The sequence below is a fragment of the Vicia villosa genome, linkage group LG5 (genome assembly GCF_029867415.1).
Source record: "Vicia villosa cultivar HV-30 ecotype Madison, WI linkage group LG5, Vvil1.0, whole genome shotgun sequence".
Classification (NCBI taxonomy): domain Eukaryota; kingdom Viridiplantae; phylum Streptophyta; class Magnoliopsida; order Fabales; family Fabaceae; genus Vicia; species Vicia villosa.
This window is the reverse complement of record NC_081184.1, coordinates 116,656,598-116,662,597: the sequence shown is the minus strand read 5'-3', so window position 1 is coordinate 116,662,597 and position 6,000 is coordinate 116,656,598.

Below are 6,000 nucleotides of genomic sequence, written 5' to 3'. Positions count from 1 at the left end.
CTGAAAAGCTTCCTCCCAATTTTGATGCCAATGCTCGATGCGAGTTCCATTCCGGGGCACCTGGCCATGATGTCGAGAATTGTAAGGCGATGAAACATCAAGTTCAAGATCTCATTGACTCAAAAGTGATTTCGTTCACCCCCGAGGGTATGATTGTCCAAGGCAAAAGGGTTCCATATATGGTGGAAGGAAAGGTTGATTCATACTTCTATGTAGGATCTACTTCAAATCAGAAGCACAATGCACCATCTTGGGTTCCAGATTTTCCACTTCATCAATTTCCGTTTGTTTCACAGCCAGATCAAAAGAGGAAGACACCTGAACAGAATGGGTACTTGAATCATCGCCATCAACAGGGTCCACAAATGCCAAGGAGACCACCAAGAAGAATTGACCCAATTCCTATGACCTATAGTCAACTGCTCTCTCATTTGCTCAAGGATTCTTTGGTCCAACTAAGGGAGTTTAAGCCCCCTCCGACACCGATTCCTCAAGGATATGACTTAAATGCAAGGTGTGAGTACCATTTTGGGACATCTGGACATTCAACTGAGGATTGTAATGTTTTGAAACACAAAGTCCAAGATCTCATTGACTCCAAAGCAATATCATTCACCTCAAACGGCCTGCACATGAAATGAAGAGTTCATGCATAAGCGAATGTCCGTATTCCATAAAGTATCACCAAAAAGCAATAAGCCCAGAAGGAGTCAAGTCTCCTCAACTATGGCAATCATCATTTCATTTCTGTATTCTCATTTCAGTGTTTCTTGTTTTGTAGAAGGCTACTTCCTCGTTTGAACTCATTGGTATAATAATAATGAAAACACCACAAATTCTCGAGCAACTTTGTCAGAATCTTTTTCAAAAAAGTAATCAAGAATGTTTTGTAGAAGCATCTCTCATTCTCAAGGTTCTTGTGCTCAGTTGTATCCGTGGAGGTTGGTGTTTCAGTTGGTGTTTGAGCTCTCCTTGCAACAAGTAGCTTCTCTAAGTTTGGTGACCACACAAGGTTCCTCCATGTTTGATGGCAAATACTTCTTCAACGAATATGCTTGGGGCTCCCGCACGAGGGATAAGCAAGACGCACTCTTATCTTGAGCATTGCATCATTCGCATTGCTCGAATCCCTAAAGCATTACAAATTCTAGCGTGACTTCGTCAGAATCTTCTTCCGTGTGATAATCAAGAGTGTTCTTCACAATGCTTCTCATTCTCAAGGTTCTACTTCATATATCAGTTGCCTTTTCTCAGGATCTCCTTCTCAGTGGCCTTGCCAGTTAACAGAGACAAGAAGAATATGAGAAACAAATTGATGTGATTCTATTGCCTTGTGCTCATTCGTTTCCTTGTTTGTTGGAATCACAATTGGTTAATATTCTAGTATTGGGTCTTCTTCACCACAAGTAGCTCTCTTGAGTTGATGATCATACAAGATTCTTCCATTTATGATGGCGATTACTACTCTAGAAACTATGCTTGGGGCTCCCGCACGAGGGATAAGCAAGACGTACTCTTATCTTGAGCATTGCATCACTCGCATTGCTCGAATCCCTAAAGCAAGGCAAAAGTTTACGACTCATGGGTGACTTCGTTGGAGTTCTCTTTTGGAGTAATCTGAAGTGTTTGGAAAGAACTGCAAAAAGTATTCAAGCTCAACAAGTCCAGACGGAATCAAGTCTCCTCAACAATGGCATTCATTTAGTTTCTTTATTGCATTCTCATTTATAACATTTCATTGTTTGTTTAAGCATTGCTAGCATGTAAAAACTTGTTAATTTCTGAATGAAAATCATAATACATTGTTTATGTTTGTCTTGAAGAAACCCTTTCGTTTTCTCTCATAAAATGTTTTTGGCATTACGATACCAACTTTACTAATTGTTTGCTTAGGCAAAAAGCTGAGGGAGAATGATAAAAAAAAAAGCAAAATCTCTAATCGTGTGTTTTTGAATAAAAACCTTACTGAGGATGTACAGGCATTGTTTCAAATCCCTAAACACTGGAGATATAAGGGAGATAAACCCTCGATAACCCCTTCGAGCCTTGAAGTAGGAGTTTCTTTTCTAATCATAAAAAACCCTTATTTTAACCTTGGGGCAGGGTAGTGTTCATTTAACTTGATCGAGTGTTCAAAACTCACCAAAAGGGTATGCATCTAAGGATACAATAATGGTTATCCTCCAAAAGGTTGAGGAATGTCAAAACCGCAATGATTATCCTTATTCCATCAAGGGGTCAAAAGATGACGATGCCACAATGGTTATCCCTCATCAATCAAGGAGTGAGGTAGTCGCAATCACCTCCAACAAATCAAAGACTATGCGAGGTCACACGACTTGTTCAAAAAAAAGAGAAAAAAAAATGGCAAAAAATAATGAAAATAAAAAAAAAAGATGAAAAGAAAATGGCAAAAGAAAAAAATAATAATGAAATTTGCCAAGCAAGAACAAAGTCGTGTGACAATGAATCAGAAGAATAAAAGGTGAGCGACCGTCATGTCCAAAAAACCTCATTGATTCCTCAACCATTCCAAATTCCTTGTGAGGAATGAACACTCATGTCGAGTTAATTGAACCTAGGAATGGAGAACATCACGAAGGGGGTGGGCACCAAATAATTTTGAGCCTAAAAATCCTTTGTTTTCTAAAAAACCGTGAACACAGCCGAATTACAACCCTTAAAAGTCCTAATTGAAGTAGGGTTTATTTTGAAAGCATACTCTGATGAGACAACATTTAACTGACTCCCAATGAAGCGTGATACATATTTATGTTGGTATCGTACATTTGCTTTATCTTCCACATGCAAAAATCGAGGTTGTGTCAACTAGTGATTCGGTCACAAGAGGTCGCAACCTCATTTCATAGAAAGTTTTACAACTTCAAGACTAACATAGGCTTTGCATTGGAATTATCATTCTTAGAATTAACATTCTTTTGCATGCGAAATATGTGCTTAACATCAAGGAAATTTTCAAAGATGAGAATCAACGAGCAACTTGATCATACCGAGGTACAAGAGACTTGAGAACTCCGAGGAGTAAAGGCTAATCATCTCAAATGTTGACCGTCAAGGGGCAGGTTCTCTAAAGAAATCCGTTGGGCATGAATAGTTGATGAGTTCTTTGATTACTCTGTGGGGAAGAGTTTGAAGACTCCGTTGAGCGTGGTAAAGTTGTTTCCATGTTTGTTTGACTTCAAAACAAAGAAAGCTTGGGGATTCTAGTAAGATGTACCTAATCAGGGGCAATTGAATCGAGGTTTGACCTCTCAAATTTGGCATATCTGGGGCAATCAAGTCGAGGAATCTCTCTCAAATCCGACCAATCAGGGGCAGTTACGTCGAGATTTGACAAATCTCTCCAAAGATCCATTGGGGCAAATTCCTCCATAAGTCACGAAGCTTGGGGCACAATTCTGAGTTTTTTGTCGCTCCATGACCATAGGAGTTTATTTCTCCTAGAATCTTGGTCTCTCCCCAAGCATGGAGTTTATTTCTCCCGAGAGTTTGTTCCATCCCTCAAGCATAAGAGTTTATTTCTCTTAGGAGTTATCCTACCTCCCTAATCAAGGCTCCTTATCTGGATTTCTCATCCCCAACATGGTGAATCAAGGGAATCTCCTTAAGCTGAAAATCCTCCAAGCAGTGGCACATGGTGAGAAGTCAGAAATCATTCTTCAAGTCAAGGAAAAGTGCATCTTACAAATCAAAGTCCAATATCTATTGGCACCTCCACATGGTCCTTAACACTAAGGGGATTCTCCCTAGTGTTTACCTCACTAATGCCTTTATTTGGCACTCTGCATATAGTATTCACTGCATATAACATTGCATCCTCAAAAGCGTAGCATATCCGTCAAAGCGGATCATTACGCCATAGAAAAATTCAAACATGCATACAAAGCATAAGCCAAATAATACAAATCATCCCTCAATCAAGATGACGATACTCCCCCACATAAAAAGTTGTCCTTACAAACTCCGATTGATATCTGCTACCACATTACAAATCTCCCCAAGCCACGGTGCCAATACCTGGTATCCTCAATCCCCAAAAGAAGTCTCATTTTCTCTCTCCAACATGGATCGGATGCAATGTCTTTCTTCGTCAGAATCGTTGTCTCCGAGGTTATTTCCCGTATGCTGCGTGCAGATTAGAGCGTGAATGAGGGTGGGCATTCAACCCATCTCTTTTTTCAATCATTTGGATAACCATACTTGGTGTGTGGCAATTCGAACGATTGCCGCTCTTGAAGAGTTACACCCCGCCTTTGGCCTGAGGGATCAATGTAATTCTTATGCTTCGCAAGCATCAATATCTCCGTAATCTCCAATGGTTACTATCATCTTCTTATCGAGTCTAGTCGTCACTAGTCTCGTCGTGGTTATTTCCCGTGTGCTGCGTGCAAACTAGAGTGCGAATGAGGGTGGACATTCAACCCATTTCATTTTTCAAGCGTCTGAATAAACCATACTTGGTGTGTGGCAATTCGAGCGATTGCCACTCTTGAAGAGTTACACCTCGCCTTTGGCCTGAGGGATTAATGTAATTCTTATGCTTCGCAAACATCAACATCTTCGTGATTACGTCTTTTGATCGAGTCTAGTCGTCACTAGTCTCCGAGGTCCCTTCCCCCGTACGGGAAAACTTTTCAAGTCCAACCACCGTGTTGTCAAAGCCCAGTTCCTAACCTGGCAAACCCTTTCAAAGCCCAGTTCCTAACCTGGCAAACCTTTTTCAAAGCCCAATTTTCAACTTGGCAAACCATTTCGAAACCGAACCCCGATGTTTAGTCTTAGATCGTACGAGGTCTATTCTGTCCTGAAGATCGTACGAGGTCTTCTCCCGATGTTGAGTCTTAGATCGTACGAGGTCTATTCTGTCCTGAGGATCGTACGAGGTCTTCTCCCGATGTTGAGTATTAGATCGTACGAGGTCTATTCTGTCCTGAAGATCGTACGAGGTCTTCTCCCGATGTTGAGTCTTAGATCGTACGAGGTCTATTCTGTCCTGAGGATCGTACGAGGTCTTCTCCCGATGTTGAGTATTAGATCGTACGAGGTCTATTCTGTCTTGAAGATCGTACGAGGTCTTCTTCCGATGTTAAGTCGTAGGTCGCACGAGACCTTTTCCTTTTAGTTTTGAAGATCGTACGAGGTTTTCTCCCCGATGTTGAGTCGTAGATCGCACGAGGTCTATTCTACCCTGGAGGTCGCACGAGGTCTTCTCCCGATGTCGAGTCTTAGGTCGCACGAGATCCTTTTCTGTTTTTGTCCTGAAGGTCGCACGAGATCTTTTCTTTCCTCTTTTGTTGTCGAGTCGATGTTGAGTCGTGGATCGCACGAGATCTATTTCCTTTCAGTCATTGTTTCATACAACCATTCTCTTTGAAAACCTGTATTGGCACCGCTACCACATTACATACTACCACCATTCGAATCCATTATTCACTGTATATTTCTCCACCAGAAAAACAAAAATTCTCTTTCCCCAGCAGATATCAAAAAAAAAAGAGGGGGATAACACTTACGCCATCTTCTCTTTAGGACAAATTTCTGGTACTTTGATATTTAATCTTCTTCAACCTTCAATGTTCGAAAGGCTAACGCCAATCTCACCTTCAGGTTTAAGATGATTAAATAGGGGCAGCTGTCATACCCCAAATTTGTCCTACCCCTTTACTTCTAACTGGCTTAGGCTTTGCATTCATGTACATACATCACTTAGGTCATAATTCATACCCAGGCATGCATATCATTGGTACTATTCAAAGGCTAGCAAGAGAAAAACTCCATTGCAAAGAAGTTTGATCAGAGAATAAGAAAACTGAGGTATAATCATGTGGCTCTATGTTCATTGAAGTCCTCCTGGATTGGGGTGTCTCTCTGCTTCAAATCAGGGCATTGATTGAAGAGTGCAAGCTTGCAAATCATCTGGTTCCTTAAAACAGGGTTTCTTTGACCAAATTCAACCAGTTGACTTTCTGGTCAACAGTT